The sequence below is a fragment of the Vipera ursinii genome, assembly GCF_947247035.1.
Source record: "Vipera ursinii genome assembly, chromosome: 3".
Lineage (NCBI taxonomy): Eukaryota > Metazoa > Chordata > Lepidosauria > Squamata > Viperidae > Vipera > Vipera ursinii.
The window spans coordinates 141,144,492-141,163,351 of NC_139516.1; positions in this window are offsets into that span (position 1 = coordinate 141,144,492).

Genomic DNA, 18,860 nt, shown 5'->3' on the forward strand with positions numbered 1-18,860 from the left:
TTTGGGCCGCGCTCCTCCCACTGCCTCGCTGTAAGTACGCTTTGAAAATTCCATAAACTTCTGCTGGTCTTGTTCTTTTATTTGTTTTGCTCTTTTTAAAGCAGCACGTGTCACCCTCTGCTCTCCAACATCAGCCAACGAAGTTATAGTTTGATCCCCTCCAGCACCATCCTCCTCTGTCTGTCCATCTTCGGCCTCTTGAAGTTTTCCTTCTCCAGATCCCTTTGCCGCTTCCAGAAGTGATAGTGGGGTTGCTTTTAAAACATTATTGTAGAAATCACGCGCCTGTGCCACAGTAACCAGATGGTATCTTTTACCTTCATGCATCGCCACCAATCCAACTGGGATCTCCCATCTGAACCTTATGTCACGTTGCTTAAGTTCCTGCACAAGAAATGCAAAGTCCTTTCTTCTCCTTAAAATCTTTGGAGGAATTTCCTTTAAAACCAAAACTTCTTGGTCAGCAACCACTACTTTGGTATCATAGGCGGCTTGAATAACTTCATCTCTAGTTTCTCTCTTTGCAAAATAAACCACCACATCTCTAGGTAGCTTTCTCTGTCTAGCAATCCATGAATTTACACGAAAAACTTTATCCATGCATCCCTTTATTTCAGATGCTGGCTGACCCAATACTGTTTCCAGAGCTTCAGAAATCAGCTGCTTTAGGTCTTCTTTAATATTTTCTTTTAAGCCTCTGATTCTAACAGCATACTGCATCTGATGAAACTGAACAAGACTCAATTCTCTGTCCATTTTATCTCTTAAATCTTCATTCTCCAATACCTTTACTTCTAATATAGCATTCTTTTGAGTCAAATCTTCCACTTTTGCATCCAAACCTTGCACACATTCAGCCACACTTTCCACTGTAGACAAAATGTCTACCCTCATCGCACTGAATTTCTCTTCCATCCTCTCTTCTATCCTCTCCTCCAGTTTCTCCAGTTTCTCCTCCACCTTTGCCAATTTATCACCCAGTGTTTCTAAAATTACCTGGGCATGTTTTTCAAGAGCATCTTGTAGATCCTTCGATGTCAATGCAGCAGGAGGAAGCAAGGCTTGCAACGATGTCTGTTGCACCGGGGAAGTTCCAGCACTCCGAAGAGTTTTTGAGGGAGGTTTAGCCGCCATCTTTTTACTTTTACTTGTTGCGCACTTTCACTTTAAGTTTAAAAAGTCCATTAAGCTAGAGAGTAAAAATAAAAGTCCTCTTCACCTTATCCTCCTGTACCGCTCTGCCTGCTCCTTTTATTCCAGGGTCTTTCCTTCTGGCAGGGGTGGTCGCAAACGCCTGGCTCTGCTCCAAGAATTCCGGAGCAGAGACGCTGAACAGCTGGGAGCAACCCAGGCTACGGGGGAGTTCAATCCTTCAGCCACCCAAGCTTTAAGCTCAGGCGGCCCCGGAGAACTCAACCCCTACCTGGGGCCTCTCCCCCTCCTCTTCTCCCGGGGAGGGGGCTTCAAATTCACCCGAACAGCTGATCGGCGCTGTTTCGGGTGAAAACAACACAGCTGAGCAGCGGGCAGCCCAAAACGGCTGTCTCCGGCGCCGCGCCACCACCAGAAGTCCCCATTCTCCTTTAGTTCTGACCTCCTCCTCGTCTAGTCCTTCTTCATCAAAAGCCGCTTGCTTCTTTGCAAGACAGCAAAAGCTGTGACTGCTCCTTCCTTCTTCCTTTTATGTGACTATCTGGATACATGCCGTCAAATGATTGTGTGTTATGTAATTGGGTGATCATAAAAAAAAAGGAAGTAAGAAGATGGCATTGATAGACCTCAAGTGGCTGTAAATGCATTGATAGTTCATTTTGAAAAATAAATCCACTAGGAAAAAAAATATTTCTTTCCCTCAAAAAAAGACAGAAAACTAATGCCTGTTTTTGAAGATAGCAGGTGAACTGTAACAACTGATGAAGATGTACAAGCATTGGAACACTGGACTAGGAAAGCTTTCTTAAGCTGAAAGGTGACTGTTAGACTGCCATTTGCTATCCAAATAAGATGATTTTTTTTTTAAATTCCATTTATATCCCGCCCTTCTCCGAAGACTCAGGGCGGCTTACAAGCTTAGCAGTAGCCTTCATTCTATGTATATGCCTGCTTATTAGGGCTTTCACACACACCCCAAGCGGCATTATTACAAAGTCAGCTTATTGCCCCCAACAATCTGGGTCCTCATTTTACCTACCTCGGAAGGATGGAAGGCTGAGTCAACCTTGAGCCTGGTGGGATGCGAACCTGCACTAATTGCAGGCAGCTGGTGTTACTTAAGGAGGCATCAGCCCACTGCTCCACCAAGGCCTGAGAGCCCTGTATTTTTCAAATGAGATGCAACTGTTACAGAGCTACAGAAGTGATTCTTTTAAAAGATCCCATGCAAGATCAATGGAATGCTTGTGTCTATAAATACAGTACATTTGGCCTTGACAGTTCCCCTGAAGCGTGTCATAATCCTGAAAGCAATGCGCTGGATTCCCACAACTGGACTTCATAGAAAGAGTAACTAAGTACACGTTTCTCAGTAAATACAATGCAGTTTGCACTGAAAAGAAATGTCCGATGTCCATAATGCTTGCAATAGTTGTGGTTTCAAAATGTTACTTTGAATAAGGATATTCTGTTTCAAGGCCAACTTTGAGTGCTAATATTTTAAGAGCTTGTCGAATAATGCGTAATGCCAACCGCTACTTTAACAGACTTCATATATTCTACATTTATAAACTTTGAGTACCATGACCTAAAATTGTTTCTTTTGTAAACAGCGTAACCATAGTTTATTCTTACAGTTATTCCAGCATTTAAAAAAATATTTTATCACCCTTCCAGTGTTTGTTACTCTATGTGTTATGTGCTCTGTTTGGGGATACTATGTTCATATGTTAAAATATATGTTCATATATTTTGGAAATGTGAATTAATATGACTGAGAGCAAGATAGGCACTTTACAAGATATAGTAACTGTATTGCACTTCGCTTATATTTTCACGGCTGGGTTGACATGACTGCAGCTATTATTTTCAGAAGTAGGGAACAGTACCTAGTTGATAGTTCTACAAATAAATTTGAAGAAAATTGTGTCAAGAGACAGAATTTTCAACATTATATTTTGAGAAAAATGGTTCCATTTGCATTGACACCAATACAATCTGCATAAAACGCTTTAAATGTTGATAATAACTTCCTGCTTCCTTAGTTTAAGTGATTTTGATGGTTCGAATTACTGCTTCTGTCTTACCACATGATTGTTCTTGTATGACTAAGTGAACCTTTGAGAGATTATTTGATTTTTAAAACAAGAGATACAACATCCAATATTCAAGGCTTATTTTAAAAAATGGCTGCTGCCAATAGAATGGGCTATAGACCAGTTGACTTTTTACTTAATGGCTAGATAATATTGTAAATAAAAGAAAATTAAACAGCAAGAAGCCAACAGTGTCATCAACTCACACACACACAAGTGTTGTAATGTATTTTTATGTGTAGAGCAGCACAGTGGCCTAGAGATGAACACACTTGCCTCCCACTTGGAAGGTTGAGAGTTCATCCTAGGTAGTGGCAGATGTTTCTCTTATCAGGGTGCAAGAAAAAATATCTGCTGCAAACTCTGTGTAGGCATGAGGAAGGACATCCAGCCAGTAAGTGATCAGCTCCATTCAGTTACCCCAACTCTGCCCCAAATAAGGGGATTAAAGGGTCATAAAAAGGAAAAAAAATATTTTTATGTGTCATTCAGAAAAGGCTGCTGCATCTTTACACTTCATTTTCATTCACAGTTATACTTACTTAGGATTTGACTTAGTGTAAATGCATGAATTCAACCTTAAAAGTGCATGAATCTGTATAAGAATATTTTGATCAGGATGTCTCAAATTGATTGCTATCATATATTTATCTCCACTGGTGATGCCCCCCAAGTATAGTAAAAATACAATGCTGGAACAATCATATTTACAATGAAGAAATCAAACAAGAGTTACAAATTGAAATTATGTACTGTAGGTTTAGTGCACACAGTAATACACACATAGATAAGCCAAGAAATTAAAAATTAAAGAAAAGATTAAATATAAAATTAAATATAAAAGAAAGCATGTCTTTAATTATTTTTGAATTTGACCATCAGTTCTAGTGTTGTGGAAGATCAAATAGCTATCTGAATTGCCTTAAAAAGAAAAAAAGAGTTATCTGCTGAGAAATTCATTGGGCCCATCTCTGCCAATTCTGGAGTTTAAGGAGGTCATCATTACACTTTGAAAACTGGCTTTATAGTGGACAATTTTGTCTTCTCATAAATCAATGGTTAGCTATTTATTTATAATACTAGATGAAATATGCATCAAGATAAGATGTTTTGTAAATATGCTTTTCAAGTTTATATACAGAGGTCATAAGCCTGATAACTACATCCTTCAATATGTTTTTGTGTTGCATATTTTTTTTTCTTAAAAGCAGTGAATGTCTTCAGTATACTTAGATCTGTAAAAATGTGCAGATGATTGGGCAATACGTATAATTTAAAATGTATGCCATGTTTCTAAATTAACATGGCATCTCATTAAGATTGAAAACATAGCAATTATGAACACACATTATAATCTGGAATAAATTATTACTTTGATTACTCACAGCTTTTGGACTGATGTAACTTTATGTTCCAATTTTCACCCTTCTGATTTTGAATCTTTAAACACCATCTTTAAAATTACTTACATCTCTTGAATGTTTAGTAATTGCTTAATATGACATACTATAAGTAGTTGATTCAAAATCATTACAGACCCAGCTACCAAAGGCTTCCACAACAAATGTGAACATCAAGTGTTACTGAATGTCAAACAGTTGCCTTTAATTGTGGTTTGTTGTTACATCTGAATTTGTTTCAGTTTAATTATAATGTGCTACATCATTCTACCCACAAGACACAATGACAGAACTGGTAGAAAATAGAACCATATGTACAGCTAAATGATTCTTTGGGGATCCACCACTACCACTACCAGGATATGAGTCTCTGCACTTCACATTCCTGACCCCATGGAGTAGAGTATAAGGAACCACAATCAAACATCTGAGGCGAAGCCTCAGATAAATTAGGTATTATGGACAGGGTAGATTCAGGCCTCAAGATTCCCTTTCAAGTTCAGGAGAGATGGATATGCAATAAAGCCCCTTAGGATTGTTTGCTGGTCTCACGTATTTGCCAGATTAGAAAGCTGGTTGTCTGTGTTGACTCGCCAACATAGTAATATCTTCTGCTTCCAGGACATGCCTGCTCAACCACTGACAGGAAATTTGGCATTTCACACTCTTCAGGTCTAGATCACCAGACAGTCCTGACTTAGCTCTGATATTATGGTGTCTGAATTTTTCAGTGTAAGTCATGGGGAGAAACTACTTTTCATCAAGAGACTATTTTGGCATTACTTTGGTGACAAATATAATCAGTGGTCCAATCCAGAACAGGTACAAAAAATTCAATCTAATAGCTACAATTTGAGGTTGTCCCTGAAGTCTAATGAAAGGCTCTCTGGGCAACTGATCAGGCCACTGAGAATTCTGGCTTTGACTTCAGTTAAGAACCATCTTGCCAAAAGTGATGGAATTAATTACAGAAGAAAGAAGCGCTTGGAGTTTATTTAGTGACTCACTGTTTTTCACAGTTTCCTTGGATGTGACAATCCCACCATTTCTGAATGGTGCTTCTGTTTTACTCATTTTGCAATATGTTTATTTGAAAATATAGTCAAGATGAATTCAGCAAAAGAGATTCTGGCCTACAAATAATATTAGATATTAATATACTAAATGTAGAGACAAAATTACAGGCAACTACAACTCAATCCACATCACGTTTAAAAATCTCATTTATTTCAATCACATTAACTTCCAATATTACCAGATGCCAGCTTCAGCAATCATATTAAACATATTTCAACTTTGCTTGTGAGTAGTTTATTAATTTAGCATCCCAGAAAGCACTAGGATTTATGCTGGCTTAACTGGCAAAATGTTTACTTCATTTGATGTAGACCTGGGACTTTTAGTGAAAAGTAATAAGGTAACTTACAGTCCACTGAATGAAGAACAATTGAAAATGTATGGTTGGACTGATAAATCTCAAGTACCAGATGGTATATACTCCTCATGGAAGAGGATTCTCTACTCTTTTTTATTTTTCAAAGGCCCTCCAAGCAAACCCTTTGGAGGAGTTTTTGGGAGGCCAAGAGGGGTTATAGGTGGCTTGGAAAACCATCAGTAATTACCCCACCCCACCCCATGGTCTTGAACAGCTGAGATGAGGTGAGGATCCACTTTCAGCAAGCATATAAATTTGACTTATTTGACCAAGGAAATAAAGGAAATCCCATACTTGAAGCAATCTCTAAGTAAGTCCCTCTGCAAATTATTGTGGTCCATGTTTGCTACAGCAATGACTCCTTTGGGAGAACGGATCTGATAACATTTAGATTATTATTATGAAGAGAAGGACGAGGGGGGACATGATAGCAGTGTTCCAATATCTCAGGGGCTGCCACAAAAAAGAGGGAGTCAAGCTATTCTCCAAAGCACCCGAAGGCAGGACAAGAAGCAATGGATGGAAAGTAATCAAGGAGAGAAGCAGCCTAGAACTAAGGAGAAACTTCCTGACAGTTAGAACAATTAACCAGTGGAACAACCTGCCTCCAGAAGCTGTGAATGCTCCAACACTGGAAGTTTTTAAGAAGAGACTGGACAGCCATTTGTCTGAAATAGTATAGGGTTTCCTGCCTGAGTAGGGGGTTGGACTAGATGACCTCCAAGGTCCCTTCCAACTTTATTATTGTTGTTGTTGTTGTTGTTGTTTTTGTTGTTGTTGTTATTGCCCACTTATCTTCCTACATATTCAGAATAGCATAATTATCATCTCTGTTTCATTTTATACTCACAAAAACCCTGTGAATTGTAATAAATTGAGGTCTAACTGGCTGAGGGCACCTGGTCCAAATCAATCCAGTGAGCCTGATAGCAGATTGGAAATTTCAGCCTAGTTGGACATTTCCAACTACACTACATCCCTTTCACTACACTACATCACAATCTTAAATACTACCATGAAGAATATGGCATACAGCAGGGCTGTAGCTTAAAAGTACATTCTATGACTGCTCCAGGTATAATCTCTGATATTTTCATATAAGGCTGGGAGAGAACCATTTTCAATCTCTGTTTGTTAGGGATGGAATATATGACCACCAGTACTTTAAGGTAAGATACTTAAATTCATTTTTGTATGCTGCAATTTTCCGGTAAAGGTCATTAAAATTGGTTAACATTGCCTATAAAACCTGGGTTCCTAAACAAACTTTTAGAGTAATAGTAAACTACATTGTAAGAAACCACAACTTTTTATACCAGTGCCATTTTTTTTTACTTTTCTCAGACTATTTTTAACAAGCTACTGTCTGGTCATCAATACTGTGGGATTTGTGGATAGCAGTCAAAAGTGAAAAAAATGACCACATTGCTGAAAGGCAATTATTTTAATTGGTCACGTCATTTTTCTAGGAAATTTGGGTTAGAAACAAGTTGCTTGGGTTATTTTCCCATGCCTCTCCATGGTTTAGAGAGTAAAAGAACCTTAAAACCTGTAAGAATTCATTTAGGATATAGTAGTGTCTGTTCAATATAAATCATCCTGGCAGCATTTTAGCTAGTCTATAAACAAATTTTTATCTTCCTTGCTTTACTGAGTATACATGGCATCCAACAGTCTTGCTTTTATTCAGAACATAAACTCTATATTAGTGTAGTCACAATTCATTAAAAGATAGATAGATAGATAGATAGATAGATAGATAGATAGATAGATAGATAGATAGATAGATAGATAGATAGATAGATGCTACCTTCCATAATACAATAGTACATATTTCAGCCCTGATTATAACCTGCTACTCCAGTGCTGATTCTGCCAAATGTATGGATGTGTAAAAGTAATGTAGGTTCATTTTCTTGTTTCCACTGAAGAACAGGATTACCAGCTTGCCAGATATCTCTATTAGAAACAGACATTTGATAGATGTACTGTATACTGACCTACCCAGCTCCCATTTTGAAATCTAGTTACTGAAATACAGGTAGTTCTGGACTTATGACTATTTGTTTAGTGACTGTTCAAAGTGACAACAACACTGAAAAAGTGACTTACAACTGGTCCTCTCACAACTGTTGAGGCATTCCCTGCAGCCATGTGATCAAAATTTGGCAATTGGTATATATTTACAACAGTGGCAGTGTCCTGGGTGTGTGTGTGTGTGTGTGTGTGTGTTTGTGTGTCTCACATGATCACTGCTTGCAATCTTCTGAGCTGCTTTCCAGCAAACCAAGTCAATGGGGGAACCTGGATTCATTTAATGACCTTCTGATTCACTTAATATCTGTAGTGATTCACTAAAACAACATGGTTAAAAGGAGGTTGTAAAATTGGGTACAATTCACTTAATCACCACCTTGCTTAATGACAGAAATTCCCATCCCTATTATGTGGTATGTTGAGGACTACCAGTATGTGTTTTGTAAATTAAACTTGGACTTAGGTGAAGAATAAAGCAATTCAAAAGGTGCAGAGTGAAAGTGGCAAAAAAAATCACCTCAGGGTAAGTATTCGCATATGTTTGTTCACACTCTCTCCGAACTGTGAAGATGAATGATTAATGCAGTCACATTTGGAAGCAAATTAGATCACTATATAAACACTCTTGAATCTCTAACACTAAGGAGAAATGAATTGTTAAAAAGCTAGATGGGGCACTTAGTGTGGTGAAGATCTGTTTCTAAGGATGGAATATAATTATTGGCCAAGTGTGATTGGACACTCAAATTTGCCTCTGGTGCACAAGCTCTCAGTGTACATATAAACAACGAAGTGATATAATCATAAGAAAACAATGGGTGAAGGTAATAGGAAAGATGAGAAGGATAATCGTAACATAGCCCTAATTCATGGGTAAAAATCCTTAGGTATGAGACAATGTTGTGGGAATTAGGTGTTTAGCAGAGTGATGGTACTGGGGAAAATCTGTCTTTGTGTCTAGTTGTTTGGTAGACAATGCCCTATAGTGGAGTCCTGAGTGGAGGAATTGAAACAATTTGTGTCCAAGATGTGAAGGAACTGTAGATATTTTCTCAGCCCTCTTTCTGGAGAGCTACGAGTATTGTTAAAACTGCAGCAAATCCTTTTTAACTATAACTAAGAATTTATTTAGTCTATTTGAACTTTAAATATTCCATTCAATAGTTCTAATCATCTAATCCTTTAAGTCCCATTCAAAAAACATTTTTTTTTAATTTAATTTAATTTCAATTTTTTTTTAAATTGAGGGAATAAATATGTATTAAATTGGGAGAAATATATATTTTTATATGTTATCTTTTGCAGCTTAATATCTTTTTCTCTTTTTTCTTTTTTTCTTTTCTCTTCCTTTTTGTTTCTTTTCTTCTTTTTTATTTTATTATTGCTTATTAAGAAATATAAAAACATAAGAGAGTTTATGTGAAAAAACAGAATCAAACCTACTAAAACAAATGCAGTTGAATGTTGAAATGATTGTTACTTAGTAAGAATATTTAAAACTCAGAGGGAGAAATAAGTTTTTTTTTCTTTTTTTTTCTTTTGTTGTTGTTTTCACTCTTTTATCTATTGATTGGGAAATATAAAAGCATGAGAGGGTTCGTAGGAAAAAAACAGAATGAAATCCACCAACTGTAAAAATATTTAGAACTTGGGGGGAGAAATAAGCTGAAATAAACATGGTGACAGGATTTATGATAAGGCAACTAAAATGCTACACAGGATTATTGAAACTACCGGTATGTATTTAACTGCTGTTAAGCAAACAAAATTGTTTCAACTTAACGCTTTGCAAAGAAAGATATGTTGGGGAAAGAGGAAATCAAATGAAATTAACATATGGAATATAGAATATAGAAAGTAATTGTTAAGGATTGTCTTATAGATGCTACCCAGACAACATGCTGTTTTACAAGGATTTATGTTATGTTAAAAAAAATTAATAAAATATATACAAAAAAAAACAAACCTGCAGCAAATCAAGGCAATGAAAAACAGCAAATGAATTTAAAAATGTCACGTATTTTGTGGCATTTTTAGCTCCCCTGAAAACTCCTTTTTTGAACACAAAAATTGTTTTGCCTCCAAATCTTCTAACTTAAAGTACTTGTAAGGGAGTGCGAGCTGGCCAGTAGGGGTCAGTTTTGCTATACTTTATTCAGTGGAATGTACTTGAAGGTTTCTCAATAATTTTGAAAAGCCAGTTTTGGAAATGTACTTCTTATACGCTTTGAAGTTTGTTCTGACGTTTTAGGAGAACAGATTCTTTTGTTCAAAACTAGATTAGGTAACATCTAATATATTATATCATATAATTTCATAATTCATAATATAAATATTGCACAAAAGCATATGGAAATGTAAGCTGCTTTGGTTGCTATATAACACTGATTATAGGAAGAAAACAAAATAATTTGCAAAAACAAAAATCATTGGATTTCAACAAGAAGGATGTCAGAATTATTCAAAGGTTTGAACCGGTTCACCAACTTTGTGAATGGCTTTTGGTAAATCATTACAGATAGTATAATTCACAGCTCCCAATAAAGTGCTGGTTTCAAGTTATGGGAATTGAAATCCATCAACTCTAGAGAATGCCAAGTTTAGAAAGACTGGTGTAAGTGGATCCTATATATTTCAGTAATGACAACATCGGATCAAAATGATAAAAGAAATCAAGCTAAATAATCAGTAAAAAAAGGATATATGCAAAATATGTCAAGTTTGACATGGTTACGATTTCAAACCAAATGGCTGTTGCTAAGATCTGATTCTGCTAAACAGTGTGTTGCCAACTAGTTCATTTTCCTCTGACTGACAGGATATGTACATAAAAGTGAAAATATGCTTTGTATTAGGGTAGAGAAGAATGGAGAATATATTTTTGAGGTTGGGAAATGCAGGTAAATAACAAAAGCAATGCTAAATGAAGGCCATATGACTATGATGTTAGTAGAACCAAATATTTTGGCCCAGCTTTTGGGGAATTTTGGAATTTCATTAAAAACAAATACATCACCTATTTTCCACCAAGTACAATATAACCAGCAATACTGATTTTGTGAGGATTAAATGGAAAGTATCTTCTCTATGCCACTTTCAGTCCTTATGGTAATATGGAATAATAATGTAACAGCAAGAACGACAAAAAGAACTACTAGAACAGACATGTCAAACACAAGGCCCGGGGGCCGGATCCGGCCCGCAAAGTGGTTTCATGTGGCCCGCGAAGCCATCCTGGAAACAGTGAGGGAACGGCCCCCACTGCCTTGGCCCTGGCCCAGAGACCCTCCTTCTGCCAGAGACCCTCAGATCTGTCCCACTCCTGCCCAGGCCCCCATAGGCACCCTTGATGCGAACGATGTAGAGCTGGCCATGCCCACCCAGTAGGCCATACGCACTCTAGCCACACCCACCCAGTAGGCCACGCCCACCCTAGCCATACCCACCCGGCCCCTTGAGGGCAACGGCAATGCTGATGAGGCCCTCAATGAAATTGAGTTTGACACCCCTGTACTAGAACTACAAGAACTACTAGAAGAAACAGTTCCTAATAGAGTGCCGGTTTTGAGTTATGGGAATTGAAATCCATCAACTCTAGAGAGTGCCAAGTGTAAAAACAGAGATAGAAATAAAAATAGCACACATAGAACAGCTTGATACACACACAAAAGGCACACACAAAAACCTCACTCACGTGGCATCATTATAAAGCCTCTATTATATGGTGGTGGGTGATGGTGTTTTTTTTTTCCTGAAGCCTTTTTTATGGTGTTTGTTCTCTACAAAAAAAGATTATATTTGTTCATTTTAAATGGCATGTAAAACAGTTATGGTTAAATAAAAATGGCTATTTGGAAATGCAACAAATCAAGAAATGAATAAAAGGAAGAGGGGACAAATTTGTTTCACAATAAGTAAAACTTCAATTTTCACCACCATTAAAAATAATCAAATTATAACAAGCAAAGAATCAGAAGGAGAAGCTGCAGATAGCATTTCTAATCCAGAAAATGTGTATTTCTGAATCATGGTTTTCCCCTTGATTTTTTCCCTCTACTTTGATTCACTAGAAGGAAAAATCCAAAACCCATAACTTTATTTTATTGCACTGCTGACAGTGATTTCAAATCTAAGTTTTAGGCTGTTGTTTTTCTTAACCAGGCAAAAATGAAGAGATGCTATATTCCAGAGAGTTCAGCAGTTTATAGCTTCATTTGGGGGAAAAACCCAGACGTCAATATATTTATAATAATTGTTTGAATCAGCAACCTTCATGGGGATGGATTTAATGATAATGGAACACATTACACAGGCTAACTCATCACATTCAAAAGTGACACAAAGAAATAAAAAGAACTATTACTTTTGATCCAGTTCTTTCTTTCATGGAATATTTCAAAATCAAGGCTCCTGGTAAGTTCCTAGAAAGCAAATGTTAACAGAGTTTAGTGGATTTAAAAATAATAATAAAAACGGGTTAGAAAGATAATGAAGAATTACAAGTGAAAAACTGAATTTGTGCACAATGATTGTATGATATTTCATGTTAAAGTACCAATAGCAAGAAAAAAGGAGCTCATGAATGCTTATATATAAAAAGGTAAAGGTTCCCGACTTCCGGTGGCTCCGCGGCGACGGAGGGAGCCTTCCCGGGCTGCCCGCGGCTCAGCTGGTGTTTTTTCGCCCGAAACAGCGCCGATCAGCTGTTCGGGCGAATCTGAAGCCCCCTCCTCGGGAGAAGAGGAGGGGGTGAGCCCCCAGGTGGGGGTTGAGTTCGCCGGGGCCGCCTGAGCTTGGAGCTTGGGCGGCCGAAGGATTGAACTCCCCCGTAGCCTGGGCTGCTCCCAGCTGACCAGCGTCTCTGCTCCGGACTTTATGGAGCAGAGCCAGGCGTCTGCGACCATCCCTGCTTGAAGGAGAGACTATGAAAGGGAAAGAGCAGGCAGAGCAGTACAAGAGGGAAAGATGAAGAGATGAAGAAGATTTTATTTTACTCTCAAGCTTGATGGACTTTGCTTAAAACTTAAAGTGAAAGTGCGTCACAATTGTAAGTAAAAGATGGCGGCTAAACCTCCCCCTAGAACTTTTCGGAGTGCTGGAAATTCTCCGGTGCAACAACAATCATTGCTGCAGGCGTTGCATTCTCCTGATGTATTGACATCGAAGGATCTTGAAAAACATACCCAGTTAATTTTGGAGTCAATGGGTGTTAAATTTCTACAGATGGAGGAGAAATTGGAGAAATTGGAGCAGAGAATGGAAGAAAGGATGGAACAGAAACTTAGAGAAATGAAGGTAGACATTTTGTCCTCAGTGCAAAAAGTTGCTAAATGTGTGGAGGTGCTGGATGATCAAGTGCAAGACTTGATTCAAAAGAATGCTTTATTAGAAGCAAAAGTATTGGAAATTGAAGATTTAAAAGACAAAATTGACAGTGAACAGAGCTTGGCCCAATTTTACCAGATGCAGTTTGCTGTGAGAATTAGAGGCCTAAAAGAGAATATTAAGGAAGATTTAAAGCAGCTGGTTTCTGAGGCTTTTGAGGGAGTATTGAACCATCCAGCATCTGAATTAAAACAAGGTATGGACAAAGTGTTCCGTGTGAATTCGTGGATTGCTAAACAGAGAAAGTTGCCTAGAGATGTGGTGGTTTATTTTGTAAAAAGGGAAATTAGAGATGAAGTTATACAAGCTGCCTACGATACCAAAGTTGTGATTGCTGGTCAACAAGTTTTGGTTTTAAAAGAAATTCCTCCAAAGATTTTAAAGAGAAGGAAGGATTTTATATTTCTTGTGCAAGAGCTCAAGCAAAGAGATATAAGGTTCAGATGGGAGATCCCAGTTGGGTTGAGCTTCATGTATGATGGCAAAAGATACTGTTTGAGTAATGTGAAGCAAGCGCATGATTTTTATAATAATGTCTTGGAAGTAACCCCATCAACACTTCTGGAAGCTGCAGAGGGATCTGGAGAAGGAGAACATCAAGAGGATGAAGATGCACAGATAGACGAGAAGGGTACAGGAGGAGTTCAAGCTGCAACTCTTTTGGATGATCTTAGAGAACAGAGGGTGACGCGTGCTGCCTTAAAACGCTCAAAAAAGAAAAAAAAATAAGACCAGTAGAAATCTATGGAACTTCCACAAAATATTTATAGTTAAGTGGTAGTTGTGTTTTTTGAAAAAAGAGCAAAAGAAAAGAAGGGAAAAAAAAATCTTGGGATGCTATGTATGGTAATAGATTTTTTTTTTTTAATTTGGAATTAATGGACAACTTACTACAGAGGAAGAGGAAGAAAGTTTTGTGGGTTAATGTGGGTTAATTTGTGTAAGAACTATTTATTAATGTGCAAATGAGAATATGTTAAGGTAATAGTGAATTGTGGAAGAACATAGATGGGAATGATGCTAGTTTTTTTTATTTTAGTTTTTTATATATATTTAGTATTATTAAGGATTGGTTTACTATATACAAGCTAGAGAGTGATGGATTTTAGAGTTTATAATTGTTAGTATATGATTGTTTATGATTGCCTTTTAGATATATACCTTGTATTTTGCTCTGGGAAGTCGGGGGGGGAGGGGGGAGGAGGGGAAGTGGAGGGGGGGAGGGAGGGGAGGGAGGAGGGGGAGGGGGAGGGGGGGAGATAGGGGGGAGGTAGGGAGGGGAGGAGGGAGGGGGAAGGGGGGTTTTTTTTTAAAGGAAAATTGTATTTTATAAAACTTTTCAATAAAAAAAAAAAAGGTAAAGGTTCCCCTGCATATGCGTGCTAGTCATTTCCAACTCTAGGGGGCGGTGCTCATCTCCGTTTCAAAGCCGAAGAGCCAGTGCTTGTCTGAGGATGTCTCCGTGGTCATGTGGCCGGCATGACTAGACGCCAAAGGCGCACAGAACGCTGTTACCTTCCCACCGTAGTGGTCCCTATTTTTCTACTTGCATTTTTACGTGCTTTCGAACTGCTAGGTTGGCAGAAGCTGGGACGAGTAACCGGCGCTCACTCTGTTACGTGGCACTTGGGATTCGACCCGCCAAACTGCCGACCATCTGATCGACAAGCTCAGCATCCAAAAAATTTTTACACACACACACACACATATATATATGTATAAATATATATATATATATATATGTATGTATATATATATATGTGTGTGTGTGTGTGTGTGTGTGTGTGTGTGTGTGTGTGTGTGTGTGTGATGTTAACTATTAGATTACCTTGCTAGGCCCCAAACATGGGGCAAATCTTTATTTCCTGTTTTCAGCCTTATCTCAAAGGCCATCGAACAGGCTGTAGTCACACCAGACAGTTCATATATTTGTGTAAATTACTAACAAAGAATTAAGGGAGGCTGAGATGCATTTCTGACTCATTAGTCTTCATCAGTCAGTCATACCCTTCTGAGATTCGAACCTGGGCTGATTGCACATTAGGCAGTGTTTTAACTATTGAGCCACAGGTTCTCTCTCGCTTTGTTAGCTTTCTGCAAGGGGAGAGATATGTGTCATATGTTAACTATTAGATTACCCCCCACATTAAAAAAGCTGTTATTCTTTCCCTGAGCCTGCTATTTTTCTCTAGACTCTTTTTAAGGTAAGTCCAACAATCCACAGTTTCAGCATTCCCCCCCTCCCCCGTCACTTGAGGCAGAAGGGTTTACCCCCCCCCCAATTTCTGAAGGGCCCTAAAAAAATATTCTCCTGTTACGGTATTCTGGTAAAGAAGCTTTAAAAGAGATCAGAGACAATGCTAACCATTGGATTCAGTTCAGACAGCATTCTTGCTTCTATAAAGTAGCCACTGAATTGCTGGAGTCAGCCTACTGCAAACTGAAGCACTCTGTTTAAAATGGACAGGAATCTCTAACCATCATATCATGGAAAAGTACAGGCAAGATAGAAGAATCTACCTGGAAGTCACTTTGACAGTGAATTGGGGGGGGGGGTTAGCAGAGGGCAAGGTATTCTATTTCTATCCTCCCAAAACTATTTCCAGCTTATTTCTGGTGAACCAGAGAGTGTGGAAGAGGCAAACAAAACTGTGTTATTGCAGGAAGTGAGTAACTTCCAGAAAGGGAAATTAATACTGACCAATCAGTTCCAAGGAAGACTTTCTCCTCCTTTCATCTGTTTTTTTTTAAATGTAAGATTGATTCACAGAGAGAACTTTTGTCTTTAAATGCCTGAGTAACACTGACTAAAAAAAAGGGGGGGGGCATTCGAAACAACAAACCTTTCTGTGTCTTAACCCTTCCAAATCTACTTAATATTTACATAAAATAGAACTGAACTCTTATGGCTATTTATGGATCTATTATTTTAAAGGATAATTTATGAATTTGGAAAAAAAGTTTTATTGTGTATAATATTGTAAACCACAAGCTGTATGTTGTATTATTTACTGCAGTTACAGTAGTATTTATAGTGTGGACTAGAGATTATAAACACTGATGATTTAGGTAATTTAAACCTTAAAAGATTAAGGAAAAAAAGAAAGTTTACGTCAATGTCACCCAATATTTTTAAAAAGTTAATGTTGATACCCATAAGGTTGCTTAAATCTTATATTTAAAGTGAATGTAGTCTAGATTAAATTCTGCAAAATACATTAAATTATACATTATGTAATAAAAATTTCTATCTTAAGCCTAATGTCCTAGTGCACGATCACTTAAATATGAGCCAGCAGCGTGCTGCAGCTGCCAAAAAAGCCAACACAGTGCTAGGCACTAAAAGAGGGATAGAATCAAAATCACGTAAAGTGTTAATACCACTTTACAATGCCTTGGTAAGGCCACACTTGGAATACTGCATCCAGTTTTGGTCACCACAATGTAAAAAGATGTTGAGACTCTGGAAAGAGTACAGACTACAGCAACAAAGATGATTAGAGGTCTGGAGGCTAAAACATATAAGGAACGGTTGCTGGAACTGGGTATGTCTAGTTTAATGAAGAGAAGGACGAGGGGTGACATGATAGCAGTGTTCCAATATCTTAGGGGCTGCTAGAAAGAAGAGGGAGTCAAGCTATTCTCCAAAGCACCTGAAGGCAAGACAAGAAGCAACGGATGGAAACTAATGAAGGAGAGAAGCAACCTAGAACTAAGGAGAAACTTCCTGACAGTGAGGACAATTAGCCAGTGGAACAACCTGCCTCCAGAAGCGGTGTATGCTCCAACACTGGAAGTTTTTAAAGAAGAGACTGGACAGCCATTTGTCTGAAATGGTATAGGGTGTCCTGCCTATACCAGGGGGTTGGACTAGATGACCTTCAAGGTCCATTCCAACCTTATTATTATTATTATTGATCATTGCACAGTCAGCCAGATGTTCAGACTGGATTTGGCATTTTTGTCTACCTATTTTTGTCTACCTATTGAGTCCTTGCCAAGAACCTGAGATGTTTGATGGTATTACAGATATTGTCGCAGGATATATTAATAATAATAATAATAGTCTCCATTGTATTGTTACTTAATTTTTGCATGCTTTTAGTAAAGAGGAAAAAAAACAAAATAGGTAACTAAAGGACTATTTGGTTTCTAATTTCCCCCTTTTTCTACCTCTATGAAATATTTTCATAAGAGTGAGATTTGTACTCCATCCTTACTTAGATAAGGACAGACTCCCAACTTCATGATAGAATATAAACCTTGCGTTGATAAAACTTCAGGGTCATCTCAAAGATGCTTTTTTTCATGAGGCAATTGGACTTCCTCGTTTTTCTCCGAAGACGTTTCGCTTCTCATCCAAGAAGCGTCTTCAGCGCTATCTGGATCGTGGGGAATGGAAAGATTTATATTTTATTCCATTCCCCACCATCCAGTCAGAGCCGAAGAAGCTTCTTGGATGAGAAGTGAAATGTCTTCAAAGAAAAACAAGAAAGTTCAGTTGCCTTGTGGAAAAAAACAACATCTTTGGGTTAAGTATGACCCAGATGGCTGAGAATCTCCATAGACAATGACAGGGTCAGTTATTAGTTTTGTAATTAAAACAAGCCATGAAGAGAGATAAAATACCTATGTCTGACACCCTGAAGAGCTTATAGTTTAATTTTATAAGTATATAAAATCTATAAATTACAATTTAATTTTAAAATAGCTATCTTAGATAACCCAAGAGTTCAACATACCCGCCATAAGGGGCCTTGGTGGAGCAGTGGGCTAATGCCTCCTTAAGTAACACCAGCTGCCTGCAATTAGTGCAGGTTCGCGTCCCACCAGGCTCAAGGTTGACTCAGCCTTCCATCCTTCCAAGGTAGGTAAAATGAGGACCCAGATTGTTGGGGGCAATTAAGCTGACTTTGTAATAATGCCGCTTGGGGTGTGTGTGAAAGCCCTAATAAGCAGGCATATACATAGAATGAAGGCTACTGCTAAGCTTGTAAGCCGCCCTGAGTCTTCGGAGAAGGGCGGGATATAAATCGAATAAAAATAAAAATAAAAATAACTAAGTAAGATTTCAGTTCTTATCAATTTGAGCCAAAACACTCAATGACAAGAATTGTGGGAGTTGTAATCTAAAGTTTCTGGAGCATACTGCAAAGCAATTTCTTTACATGTTCAAAACCTTTACTAATGTCAGTATCCAGACTGAAATGAAACAACAGTGTGTGAACAGGCTATGTAAAACATAGACGAAAATCGTGCGCTGTGCTTTCAGGGTGAAAGTCCTTCAAGAGCCTTGTAATGATTGCTTGCAATGCAATGCTATTAGCTGGGTGAATTTTGAATATGAAATGGAAT